This window comes from Monodelphis domestica, chromosome 1, assembly GCF_027887165.1.
Source record: "Monodelphis domestica isolate mMonDom1 chromosome 1, mMonDom1.pri, whole genome shotgun sequence".
NCBI lineage: Eukaryota > Metazoa > Chordata > Mammalia > Didelphimorphia > Didelphidae > Monodelphis > Monodelphis domestica.
The window spans coordinates 241,784,879-241,799,892 of record NC_077227.1 but is presented as its reverse complement, the minus strand read 5'-3'; positions in this window follow the sequence as shown (position 1 = coordinate 241,799,892).

Below are 15,014 nucleotides of genomic sequence, written 5' to 3'. Positions count from 1 at the left end.
TGATCCAACCATTCTGGAGGGCAATTTGGAACTATGCTGAAAGGGCAATAAAAGACTGTTTGTCCTTTGATCCAGCTGGGTTTGTATCCCAAAGAGATAAGGAAAAAGACTTGTACAAGAATATTCATAGCTGCAATCTTTGTGGTGGCCAAAAATTGGAAAATGAGGGGATTGCCTTTCAATTGGGGAATGGCTGAACAAATTGTGGTATATGTTGGTGATGGAATACTATTGTGCTCAAAGGAATAATAAACTGGAGGAATTCCATGGAGACTGGAACAACCTCCAGGAAGTGATGCAGAGTGAAAGGAGCAGAATCAGGAAAACATTGTACACAGAGATTGATACACTGTGGTTCAATCGAACCTAATGGTCTTCTCCATTAATGGCTTTACAATGTCCCTGAATAATCTGCAGGGATCTATGAGAAAAAGCAAACCAAAACTATCCTCAAGCAGAGGACAAACTGTGGGACAAAGAACACAGAAGAAAAGCAACTGCTTTTTTTTCAACTACAGGGGTTGAGGGGATATGATTGAGGAGAGATGTTAAATGAGCACCCTAATTCAAATACTAACAACAAGGTTGGGATCAAGGACACATGTGATACCCAGTGGAATAGCGCGTTGGCTAGGGGAGGGGTGGCGGGAGGAGGGGGTTGGAGGAAAAGAAAATTATCTATGTTTCCAATGAATAATGTATGAAAATGACTAAATGAAATAATGTTTTAGAAAAAGAAACAAATATTGTTTTGATATGTAAACCAAGAAGAACCAAAACAGAAAGAAATGTATAAACCAATCTATCTAATGACCATTAATGCAAATTTTTAAATAAAATATTAGACAGAGATTACAGCATTATATTAGCAAAGGATATATCATGATAAGGTAGATTTTGTACCAGAAATGCAGAGATCATTTAATATTAAGAAAACTTTCAAAATAAATGATATCAAGAAAAAATTTCATCATTCCAATAGATTCAAAAAAAGCAATTGGCAATATATAACATAAATTATTTTTTAAAAGTCATTAGTTTAATGCACTGCTGGTGGAGTTATGAATTGATCTAAGCATTCTAGAGGGCAATTTGGAAGTATGCCCAAAGGGTTTTAAAAGACTGCCTGCCCTTTGATTCAGTCATACCACTGCTGGGTTTATGCCCCAAAGAGATAATGAGGAAAATCTTGTGCAAAAATGTTTATAGCTTCACTCTTTGTGGTGGCAAAAAAATTGGAAAATGTGGGGAAGCCCTTCAATTGGGGAATGGCTAATCAAATTGTGGTATTTGTTGGTGATGGAATAGTATTGCACTCAAAGGAATAATAAAGTGAAGGAATTCCATGGGGACTGGAACAGCCTCCAGGAATTTATACAGAATGAAAGAAGCAGAACCAGGAGAACATTATACACAGAGACTGATACACTGTGGTACAATTGAATATAATGAACTTCTCTACTAGCAGCAATGCAATGATTCAAAATATTTCTGAGGCACTTATGAGAAAGAACACTATCCACATCCAGAGAAAGAACTGTGGGAAAAGAAACCCAGAAGAAAAACAACTACTTGATCACATGGGTCTATGGAGATGTGACTAGGTATATAGACTATAAACAATCACCCTAGTGCAAATATCAATAATCTAGAAATAGGTCTTGATCAATGACACATGTAAAACCCAGTGGAATTGCATTATGGAGTTGGCTATGGGAGGGTGTTGGGAGGAAAGGAGAGAAAGAACATGAATCATGTAACCATGGAAAATTTTTCTTAATTAATCAATAGAGTTAAATTAAAAAAAGTAAAAGGTCATTAGAAAACACTTGAATAAATGAAACCTTCCTTAAAATGATAAATTACATCTTTTTAAAACCATCAGTAAGTAAATTTTATAATAGAGATAAACTAAAACCTGTCTCTATACAATAAGGGTTAAAGCCAGGAAGCCCAATATAATTAACAATTATTTAATAGTTAACAATTTAATATTGTACTAAAAATAAATTAGAATAGGCAATCAAGAAACAAAGTTATCAGTCTTTGCATAAAATATGATGGTATACCTAGAAAACCCTAGAAAATCAACCAAAAAAATCAATGAAATAATCAATTACTTTAGCAAAGTTGCAGAATAAAAAATAAATCTATATAAACTATTGACATTTCTACCAATGAAATCCAACATCAAGAGAAAGAAAAGAAAATTCCTTTTAAAATAACTCCAGATAATATAAAATACCTTGGGTCTACCTACTGAAACAAATCCATCAACTATGTGAACACAATCACAATTTTTTGGTAAAAATTATAGTGAATGTTTATGACAAAAGCCTAATTTCCCTACTATATAGAGAAGTGAACCCAATTTATAAGGATACAAAACATTCTCCAGTTTAAAACAATTAAAAATTGTCAAAAGGTATGAACAGGTAGTTCTCAGTGGGAAAAATTAAAACTACCAATAGGAGAAAATCCTGTAAATCATTATTAATGAATAAAATGCCAATTTAAACAACTCTTACATACTACCTTACACCTATCAGATTAGCTGACATGAACAAAAAATAAAATGATAAATGGATTGAATGAAAATTAGGATATTAATACACTGTTGGTAGAACTGTGAAGTGATACAACCATTCTAAGGAGCAACATGGAACCAGGCTCAAAGGGATGCAAAACTATGCACAACCTTTAACCCCGCAATACCACAACTAAGTCAGTGAACCTAAGAGATCAAAGATAAAGGGAAGGGACTTAGCTATACCAAAATATTTTAAACAATTCTTTTTGTAGTGGTAAAATAGGTGGAAAATGAGCAGTTATCCATCACCTGAAGAATGGAAAAACAAGTTGTAGTTTATGATTTTAATGAAATACTATTACATCATAAGAAATGATGAACAGGATGAGTTCAGAAAAACCTGGAAAAAAACTTATATGAATAGATGCAAAGGGAAGTGAGCAGAATCAGGAGAGCAATGTATGCCATAACATAAACAGTATACAAGTATGAGCTGTGAAGAATTAAACCATTATTGGCAAAGGAGTTTTCTAAGATTTCCAAACATTTTCCAAAGGACCCATATATGCTATTCATAGGTAATGAAGAAACTGTTGGAGTCTAAGTGCAGATCAGTGCATGCAATTTTCCACTATGTTTCCTTCATGATGTTTTTACCATATGTGTAATGTGTCTTCTCTCACACCCTGAATAATAAAGAACTGTATATAAGAAAGTACTGATATAAGCTTTATCAGAAAATTTACTGTCTCAGGGGAAAAGGGAAACATGGGAAAGACAACATCTGGATCCTAAAATGTCAGAAACAATTGTCAAAAATTATTTCTAAATTTTTTCTGAAATAATGAATAAATGATTTGTTTTCAAATAAGTAGTAAAACTAGTTTCCATGTGCCACAGGGAGGTAGAAGTGCTAAACATTTTGTTCTATATTGCTTTTTGAATAATATTTTTATCCCTCCACTTTTACTGTAGGTTGGCAGTAAATCATCTAAAATGTATTAATCTATCCAATACAAATAAACTATGAGCCTCAGTAAGTAATGTATTTACAAATCCTTTTCTAAGTTCTGTGTTTTATTGAACATTAGTCATGTGTTCTAGGCATCATGGAAATGATTTTCCATGAGAGTAGACAAATATATTTGAATTTTGCACAGAATTGTATTTTTCCAAAATATAGTATTGAGTCATACAAAAATATTTTATAATTGAGAATCACAAATAATGGTATCTAGCATTTAAAAATGCTTTTTGGTTTGTAAATGCTTTATAAATCTTATCTCATTTGATCCTCTCACAATAATCCTTTGAGCTGGATGCAATTATCACCATCAATTCACACATGAGGAAACCAAGTCTGAATGTGTTTAAAAGACTGGCCCAGGACTATATATCTTGTGTCTGAAGCAAGATTCAAACTCAAGTCCAACACCTGACTCCAAGTTTAGCAATCTACCTACTTTTCACCTTAATTATATTATCAGTATAACAAATACGTTGAAGCTACTCTCCTAAATCTACACTGGTATATTGATCAGAGCTCAACGTTTTTTTTTCTTTTCTCAGGGCTAAGGAGGTAGTAATAATGGTATAGAAGAGATCATGCTAAATTTAAAAAAATAACTATCATGAGAACTCATTCTTATACCCTCTCCCACTCTCATAATTATCAACCAATTTCAATTAATCAATCAAACTTAATTAGTTTTTAGAAATAGGTATTTTCTTTGGTTTTATAATGATTGAAAACATTCAACCTTTTCCCGCATGATCTATGCTACACCATCCCACAAATAGATACTTTCTCTGGGAGTAGGTGGCCTCAAGTTAAAGTCTCTGTGATGTCAGAGAAGTCTGCAAGTCCTAGAACATTTTGCTGGAGTCTTCAAAATGTTGCCCTTAAATATGGTGCAGTGTTTCCCCTGCAGTCATTTTAGATCCTTGAATCTGCATTATCTCAACTTATTCTATGATTTTTTCCTCAATGCTCCAAAAATCATTTCTGTCTCTGGTTATTCTACTAGATTTTAATGAACAGTCAAATCTTCTGTCCATCTGAAATCCACTCCTTCTATTTCTCTGGTCAAGGGAAATGGAAGAGATTCTGGCTAAGGCCAATGTACTCCTTTCCTCTGAAAGCTATTAATTCTCAGGTATACATCTTTCTTCTTTCCACTGCCAGATATACAAAACTCTGGGTTCTGAAATCATCAGCAATTTTATAGAAGACTCAGATTATAACCAAGTCAATCAACAAATTCAAACAACCTTCTCATTGAGTCTAGCTAAAATTGGTTGATGTCCAGATTTTATTCATACCTCTTTCTTTATGATTTTATTAAGATGTGCTCTAATATAACGGTAAAATATATTGTCGGTCATTCTAAGTTGGGTAGGATGACTCACTTCCTTATATAAACATATAAAATATCTACCAAACAACTGTTCTCCTAAACCTCAGAAGATTCCATGGTGTAAGATAAAGCTTGACCCATGAGCTCTATGAATGCACAGGTTGAGTTCCTCTCATACAAGCAAATAAGTGTAAAACAGTATGGATTCCAAAGCATGCTAACTTATTCAGTTTAGGATTGCTCATAAAATGCCAAGACTGAGGCATGCAGAAAGAAATCTTGAATTTGGAATTTGGTGTGAACCAGAAATCAGGAATAATAGTACTTTTTCCTTCTCTTGGCTGTGTGATGAGTGTCTGGCCTCTCCACTGACTTCTAGGCCATGTTAGAACAGGATAAGTGGATTTTTCAGCCAGCCCTGGAAAAAAAGCAAAGCTGTCATTGTTCTGATATTTTTTCCTCTTTGACCCTTGAGGTCATATCTATCCCTCATAACTTTACTTTGTCACTTCCTGGATCCACTCCTAAGCCAAAGCTTTACTTTTAGGGAATTGGGCCTAGAGCTAGGAATATCTGACTTCAAATCTGACCTCATACTCTTTTTTTTTTTTAAAATATATTTTATTTGATCATTTCCAAGCATTATTCGTTAAAGACATAGATCATTTTCTTTTCCTCCCCCCCACCCCCCATAGCCGACGCGTAAGTCCACTGGGCATTAGATGTTTTCTTGATTTGAACCCATTGCTTTGTTGATAGTATTTGCATTAGAGTGTTCATTTAAAGTCTATCCTCTGTCATGTCCCCTCAACCTCTGTATTCAGGCAGTTGCTTTTTCTCGGTGTTTCCACTCCCATAGTTTATCCTTTGCTTATGAATGGTGTTTTTTTTCTCCTGGATCCCAGAAAGTTGTTCAGGGACATTACACCGCCACTAATGGAGAAGTCCATTACGTTCGATGATACCACAGTGTATTAGTCTCTGTGTACAATGTTCTCCTGGTTCTGCTCCTCTCGCTCTGCATCACTTCCTGGAGGTTGTTCCAGTCTCCATGGAACTTCTCCACTTTATTATTCCTTTGAGCACAATAGTATTCCATCACCAACATATACCACAGTTTGTTCAGCCATTCCCCAATTGATGGGCATCCCCTCGTTTTCCAGTTTTGGGCCACCACAAAGAGCGCAGCTATGAATATTTTTGTACAAGTCTTTGTGTCCATTATCTCTTTGGGGTACAGACCCAGCAGTGCTATGGCTGGGTCAAAGGGTAGATATTCTTTTAGCACCCTTTGGGCATAGTTCCAAATTGCCCTCCAGAATGGTTGGATCAGTTCACAACTCCACCAGCAATGAATTAATGTCCCTACTTTGCCACATCCCCTCCAGCATTCATTACTTTCCTTTGCTGTTATGTTAGCCAATCTGCTAGGTGTGAGGTGATACCTCAGAGTTGTTTTGATTTGCATCTCTCTGATTATAAGAGATGTAGAACACTTCTTCATGTGCTTGTTAATAGTTTTGATTTCTTTATCTGAGAACTGCCTATCCATTTCCCTTGCCCATTTATCAATTGGAGAATGGCTTGATTTTTTGTACAATTGATTTAGCTCATTATAAATATGAGTAATTAAACCTTTGTCAGAGGTTTCTATGAAGATTTTTTCCCAATTTGTTGTTTCCCTTCTGATTTTAGTTATATTGGTTTTGTTTGTACAAAAGCTTTTTAGTTTGATGTAGTCAAAATTATTTATTTTACATTTTGTGATTCTTTCTATATCTTGCTTGGTTTTAAAGCCTTTCCCCTCCCAAAGGTCTGACATGTATACTATTCTGTGTTTACCCAATTTACTTATGGTTTCCTTCTTTATGTTTAAGTCACTCACCCATTTTGAATTTATCTTGGTGTAGGGTGTGAGGTGTTGATCTATTCCTAGTCTCTCCCACACTGTCTTCCAATTTTCCCAGCAGTTTTTATCGAATAGTGGATTTTTGTCCCAAAAGCTGGGATCTTTGGGTTTATCGTATACTGTCTTGCTGAGGTCGTTTTCCCCCAGTCTATTCCACTGATCTTCCTTTCTGTTTCTTAGCCAGTACCAAATTGTTTTGATGACTGCTGCTTTGTAATATAGTTTGAGGTCTGGGACTGCAAGGCCCCCATCATATGTGTTTTTTTTCATTATTTCCCTGGATATCCTTGATCTTTTGTTCTTCCAAATGAACTTTGTTATGGTTTTTTCTAAATCAGTGAAGAAGTATTTTGGTAGTTCAATGGGTATGGCACTAAATAGATAAATAAGTTTGGGTAGGATGGTCATTTTTATTATATTGGCTCTTCCTATCCATGAGCAGTTAATGTTTTTCCAATTGTTCAAGTCTAGTTTTAGTTGTGTGGCGAGTGTTTTGTAGTTGTGTTCATATAGTTCCTGTGTTTGTCTTGGGAGATAGATTCCTAGGTATTTTATTTTGTCTAAGGTGATTTTGAATGGGATTTCTCTTTCTAGTTCTTGCTGCTGAGCTGTGTTGGAGATATATAGAAAAGCTGATGATTTATGTGGGTTTATTTTGTATCCTGCAACTTTGCTAAAGTTGTTGATTATTTCAATTAGCTTTTTGGTTGAATCTCTAGGATTCTTTAAGTAGACCATCATGTCATCCGCGAAGAGTGATAACTTGGTCTCCTCCTTGCCTATTCTGATGCCTTCAATTTCTTTATCTTCTCTAATTGCTACTGCTAGTGTTTCTAGTACAATGTCAAATAGTAGAGGTGATAATGGGCATCCTTGTTTCACTCCTGATCTTATTGGGAATGCATCTAGTTTATCCCCATTGCAGATGATATTAGCTGTTGGTTTTAGATATATACTGTTTATTATTTTTAGGAATGACCCTTCTATTCCTATGCTTTCTAGTGTTTTTAATAGGAATGGGTGTTGTATTTTATCAAAGGCTTTTTCTGCATCTATTGAGATAATCATGTGGTTCTTGCTAGTTTGCTTGTTGATGTGGTCAATTATGTGGATGGTTTTCCTAATGTTGAACCAGCCCTGCATCCCTGGTATGAATCCTACTTGATCATGGTGAATGATCCTTCTGATCACTTGCTGGAGTCTTTTTGCTAGTATCCTATTTAAAATTTTTGCATCTATATTCATTAGGGAGATTGGTCTATAGTTTTCTTTCTCTGTTTTTGACCTGCCTGGTTTTGGAATCAGTACCATGTTTGTGTCATAAAAGGAGTTTGGTAGAACTCCCACTTTGCTTATTATGTCAAATAGTTTGTATAGTATTGGGATTAACTGTTCTCTGAATGTTTGATAGAATTCACTGGTGAATCCATCAGGCCCTGGGGATTTTTTCTTAGGAAGTTCTTTGATGGCTTGATGGATTTCAATTTCTGATATGGGATTATTTAAGAATTCTATTTCCTCTTCTGTTAGTCTAGGCAGTTTGTATTTTTGTATATATTCATCCATTTCTCCTAAATTGGTGTATTTATTGCCATATAATTGGGCAAAGTAATTTCTAATGATTGCCTTAATTTCCTCCTCATTGGAGGTGCTGTCCCCCTTTTCATCTTTAATGCTGTGAATTTGCTTTTCTTCCTTCCTTTTTTTAATTAGATTGACCAGTACTTTGTCTATTTTGTTTGTTTTTTCAAAGTACCAGCTTCTTGTCTTATTTATTAAATCAATAGTTCTATCACTTTCGATTTTATTAATTTCTCCCTTAATTTTTAGGATTTCTAATTTGGTTTTCTGCTGGGGGTTTTTAATTTGATCGCTTTCGAGTTTTTTCAATTGCATTTCCAATTGATTGATCTCTGCTCTCCCTTGTTTGTTAATATGAGCTTTCAGGGATATGAATTTGCCTCTGATTACCGCTTTGGCTGCATCCCAAAAGGTTTGAAAGGATGTTTCGCCATTGTCATTTTCCTTGATGAAATTATTAATTGTTTCTATGATTTCTTCTTTAGCTAAACGGTTTTGGAGTATCATATTGTTTAATTTCCAATTGGTTTTAGATTTGGTTTTCCATGTACCATTACTAATCATTATTTTTATTGCCTTGTGATCTGAGAAGGCTGCATTCATTATTTCTGCTTTTTTGCATTTGTGTGCTATGTTTCTGTGACCTAATGTATGGTCAATTTTTGTGAATGTGCCATGTGGTGCTGAGAAGAAGGTGTATTCCTTTTTATCCCTATTTATTTTTCTCCATATGTCTATTAATTCTAATTTTTCTAAGATTTCATTCACTTCTTTTACCTCTTTCTTATTTATTTTTTGATTTGATTTATCTAAATTTGATAATGGTTGGTTTAAGTCTCCCACTAGTATGGTTTTATTGTCTATTTCTTCCTTCAATTCTCCTAGTTTCTCCATTAGAAATTTGGGTGCTATATTATTTGGTGCATACATGTTGATTAATGATATTTCCTCATTGTCTAGAGTCCCTTTTAACAAAATATAATTACCTTCCCTATCCCTTTTGATCAGGTCTATTTTTGCATTGGCTTTATCAGATATCATGATTACCACTCCTGCCTTCTTTCTATCAGTTGAGGCCCAGAAGGTCTTACTCCATCCTTTAATTCTGACCTTGTGGGTGTCAACCCGCCTCATGTGTGTTTCTTGAAGACAACATATGGTAGGGTTTTGGATTCTAATCCATTCTGCTATTCGTCTACGTTTTATGGGTGAGTTCATCCCATTCACGTTCAAAGTTATGATTGTCATTTGTGGACTCCCTGGCATTTTGATTGCCTTCCCTAATTCTAACCTTTTCTTCTTCGGCTCTACCTTTTAGTCCAGTGATTTACTTTGAATCAGTCCCCCTTGTCCCCTCCCTTGATGTTTCCCTTTTTAGTCCCTCCCTTTTTGTTCCCTCCCCCTCCCCCCTCTCTTTCCCTCCCTTTTTGTTCTCCCTCTCCCCCTCCCCCCCTTGGTTTTCCCTTCTCCTTACCCTTGTTGGGTAAGATAGAATTCAAGATCCCAATGGATCTGGATGTTTTTCCCTCTCAGAGTTGATTTCCCTGAGATTGAGGTTTAAGTAACCCCCCCCCTCTCTTCCTCTCCTTCTTATAGGAGTTTTCTTCCCCTCCCCTTCCCCTGTGAATCTTTGTGTGAGAACCATTATTCTATTTGGTCTTTCTTTACCCCCTATTTATACATTACATTTTCCCCACATATTAGTATACATAGGTTGATATAAATGTAGTCCTTATAGAAGAGAGTTTGAGTAAAAGAAGATAACATTTTTCCCCTTTCCTTAATATTTACCTTTTCAGGTATTCCTTGCTCTTTGATTTTCGGTATCAAACTTTCCACAGAGCTCTGGTCTTTTCTTTGCAAAAAGTTGGAAGTCTTCTATTTTGTTGAATGCCCATACTTTCCCTTGGAAGTATATAGTCAGTTTTGCTGGGTAGCTGATTCTTGGTTGGAGACCCAGCTCTCTTGCCTTTCTGAAGATCATGTTCCATGCCTTACGATCATTCAGAGTAGAACTTGCAAGGTCTTGTGTGACCCTGATTGGCATTCCTTTATATCTAAATTGTCTTTTTCTGGCTTCCTGTAGGATTTTTTCTTTTGTTTGATAGCTTTGGAATTTGGCAATTACATTCCTGGGAGTTGTCTTTTGGGGGTTTAGTGTAGAAGGTGTTCTGTGAGCTCTGTCAGTGGCTGTATTGCCCCCTTGTTCTAGAATCTCTGGGCAATTTTCTTTGATTATATCTTGTATCACCATGTCCAGTTTGGTGTTTATTTCTGGCTTTTCTGGGAGTCCAATTATTCTTAAATTTTCTCTTCTCCCCCTGTTTTCCAGATCTATCACCTTGTCGGTGAGATATTTTATGTTCTCTTCTAATTTATTGGTGTTTTGGCTTTGCTTTATTAGTTCTTGCTTTAAAGCCTGGTTTTCTTTTACAGTTTGGTCAAACTGGTTTTGTAGATGCGTGAATTTCTTTTGCATCATTTCCCACTTTTCCTCCCAGAGGGCTTCCATCTTTTTGGTCCTTTCTGATTCAAATTCTTCATGGGTTTGTGGAGAGTTTCTATTTCCTTTGGAAGATTTTGGAGAATTTTCTTGTATATCTTCTTCTATCTGCTCTGTATTTTGTATTTTGGCTCCATAGAATGTGTCCAGAGTCGCCCCTTTCTTCTTATTTTTCTTGGTATTTTGGGGCTTCTGTGCTTCTGTGGAGTTTGTCATCTCTGAACGTGGAGGATTGGCTTTTCTTGTCTTTGTCTGGTGATCAGAGGCTTTAGTCCTGGGCAGATGTTGGTTCTATGAGCGTTCCCTGGGTTAAACTGAATATGCCTCACTGGAACTGGAATGGAAGGGTCGGACCACGAGGCCACACTCTCCCCCTGGCTCGATTTCCGGAAGTTGCCTTCAGAATCCCTGGCCGTGAGGCTGTTTCGTCGGCCTGCGGGGGGATGGGCTGCCGCTTCCCCAAGCTCCGAGAGCACAGACTTTCACTGAGACTTGGATAGCAGGATCCAGCCCGTGAGGCTGTCTTGCCCGCCCTGAGGGTTGCTGTTGTTTTGACCAGCTCTCTGCAGCGGAGGCCCCAGGCAGTAACTTTCACCCGGACCGACCAGCTCTTTGCAGCGGAGGCCCCAGGCAGTAACTTTCACCCGGACTGACAGGCTCTCTGCAGCGGAAGCCCCAGGCAGTAACTTTCACCCGGACTGGGACTTGGGTAGAAGACCCTGAGGGTTGTTGTTCCTCAGACCCTGCTCTCTGAGCCCGGGGCGGCTGCCGCTTCCAGGAGCCTTGGACTCTGCGCTCCTACCCCTGAGGTCCGAGGGATCTCGGGTTCTGGCTTTTAAGGGGAGCCGTACCTTTTGAACCGGGTCCAGGTCCAGGAGGAGGGTTCCCAGGGTCTGTGCTGTTGATCGTTTTGAATTTCGGCGCCTTAGGAGCTTCTAGTTTGAGATCGGTCGGGAAGGGTTTTCCGGAGATCTGAACTTCAGCTTTCTCTAAGCCGCCATCTTAACCGGAAGTGACCTCATACTCTTAATGAATGACTAGCAAGTTATATAATATGTTTGCCTCAGTTTCTTCAACTGAAAAAAGTGTACCTACATTCCTACATCCCAAGGTTGTTGTGTCAAATTATATAATATTTGTAAAATGCTCATCACAGTGCCTGGCATATGATAGATGCTCTATTCAAACCAGTTATTATTCTTGCTACCACCACTATCAGCACCACCATCATCACTACCACCACCACTACTACTACTACTACTACTACTACTACTACTACTACTACTACTACTACTACTACTACTACTACTACTACTACTACTACTACTACAATTACTACTAGAAATTTTTGCTATTATTATATTCCATGCAGCAGAGATAGAAGGATTAGTCAGAATGAAAGTGGCACTATATTTGTATTCCTTCAGAAAAGCCTCTCAATTTTCTCATTAATAAAATTAAGGGATGGGGGCCTAAAAGTCCCTGCCATGTCTAACATAACATTGTATGCCTTAAAGTGGTTGATAAATGCTATATTTCACTTTAGAAGCAGGAAGAATTTAATAGTGGAAGGAGTAACCCATAGATTGCTTTTTAGAAGGGCCAAACTGTTCTTTTTCAGTTGAAAAAATATCAGAGAAAATAATTTTAACCAAAGTCATCCAGCAGTTTTCTTATAAGGGTAAAAATCCATTATGGATAGAGAATCAAATAATTTCAGAGTTTATATCTTCCACTTGGGGACAAGTGACTACAACACTAATTACATTCAGTCATTGAAATGTGCATTATTGGTTACAATGGAATACAAGTCTGAAAGGATATATGTCCATTATCAATATTAGAAACTATTAATAAATATGTTAATGCTATTAGTGACAACAATGTGGTGAGAACCAGGACTCGAGGCATTTGGGTTTTAGTCCAACTTGGATACAAACCAAAGATTAAGATCCTGGACTTTAGCATGGGGTCTTTAGTTCCTCTTCCATAAAATGAGAGAATACAAATCTATTGAAAAAAAGGATCTTTTTAATCTTTATATTTACACACCTAGTGCCTAGCTAATTATAGGCACTTAAAAATTAATGCCATGGGATTGATTTATAGACAGAAATGTCAAGCTCACTGCCTGCAGAATTCCTAATTATTAAAATACAACTGAGAAAATGTTCAACAAAATAAAAATATACAGAGGAAAGAGAATGTTAATTTGTGTTTTTCTGTCAATACACAGTTCTCAGAGATATATTTTAATATACATTTCAGTTTCACTCCACTGAACTGGGTGATTTCAAAGTTTTTTTCAACTATTACATTCGATTGTACCACAGTGTATCAGTCTCTGTGTAAAATATTTTCCTGGTTCTTCTCCTTTCGCTCTGCATCACTTCCTGGAGGTTGTTCCAGTCTCCATGGAATTCCTCTACTTTATTATTCCTTTTAGCACAAAAGTATTCCATCACCAACATATACCACAATTTGTTCAGCCATTCCCCAATTGAAGGGCATCCCCTCATTTTCCAATTTTTGGCCACCACAAAGATTGCAGCTATGAATATTCTTGTACAAGTCTTTTTCCTTATTATCTCTTTGGGGTACAAATCCAGCAGTGCTATGGCCGGATCAAAGGGCAGACAGTCTTTTATTGCCCTTTCAGCATAGTTCCAAATTGCCCTCCAGAATGGTTGGATCAATTCACAACTCCACCAGCAATGAATTAATGTCCCAACTTTGCCACATCCCCTCCAACATTCATTACTTTCCTTTGCAGTCATGTTAGCCAATCTGCTAGGTGTGAAGTGATACCTCAGAGTTGTTTTGATTTTGCATTTCTCTGATTATTAGAGATTCAGAGCACTTTTTCATGTGCTTATTAATAGTTTTGATTTGTTTAACTGAAAATTGCTCATTCATGTCCCTTGTAAATTTATCAATTGGAGAATGGCTTGATTTTTATACAGTTTGTTTATTTCTTTATAAATTTGAGTAATTAGACCTTTGTCAGAGGGTTTTGTAATGAAAATTGTTTCCCAATTTGTTGCTTTCCTTCTAATTTTAGTTTTGTTTGTACAAAAACTTTTTAATTTGAAGTAATCAAAATTATTGATTTTACATTTTGTGATTTTTTTCTAGCTCTTGCTTGGTTTTAAAGTCTTTCCTTTCCCAAAGAACTGACAAGTATCCTATTCAGTGTATGCCTAATTTGCTTATACTTTCCTTCTTTATATTCAGGTTATTCTCCCATTCTGAGTTTATCTTTGTGTAGGTTGTGAGATGTTGATCCAAACCTAATTTCTCCCATAATGTCTTCCAATTTCCCCAGCAGTTTTTATCAAATAGTGAGTTTTGGTCCCCAAAACTGGGAACATTAGGATTATCATAGACTGTATTATTGTGGTCATTTGCCCCTAGTCTATTATACTGATCCTCCTTTCTGTCTCTTAGCCAGTAACAAATTGTTTTGAAGACCACGGCTTTATAGTATAGTTTGATATCTGGGATAACAAGTCCTCCTTACTTTGCATTTTTTTTTCATGATTTCCCTGGATATCCTTGATCTTTTGTTCTTCCAAATGAACTTTGTTATGGTTTTTTCTAATTCAGTAAAAAAGTTTTTTGGTAGTTCAATATGTATGGCACTAAATAAGTAAAGTAATTTGGGCAGGATTGTCATTTTTATTATGTTAGCTCATCCTACCCATGAGCAATCAATGTTTCTCCAATTGTTTAGATCTAGTTTTAATTGTGTGGAGAGTGTTTTGTAGTTGGGTTCATATATTTCCTGTGTTTGTCTCAGCAGATAGATTCATAAGTATTTTATATTGTCTAGGGTGATTTTAAATGGAATTTCTCTTTCTAATTCTTGCTCCTGAAATGGGTTGGAATATATAGAAAAGCTGATGACTTATGTGGGTTTATTTTGTATCTTTCAACTTTGCTAAAGTTGTTGATTATTTTGACTAGTTTTTTGGTTGATTCTCTAGGATTCTTTAAGTAGACCATCATATCATCCTCAAAGCGTGATGTCTTGGTCTCCTCATTACTAATTTTAATACATTCAATTTCTTTTTCTTCTCTAATTGCTACTGCTAGTGTTTCTAGTAAAATATGGGCATCCTTGTTTCACTCCTG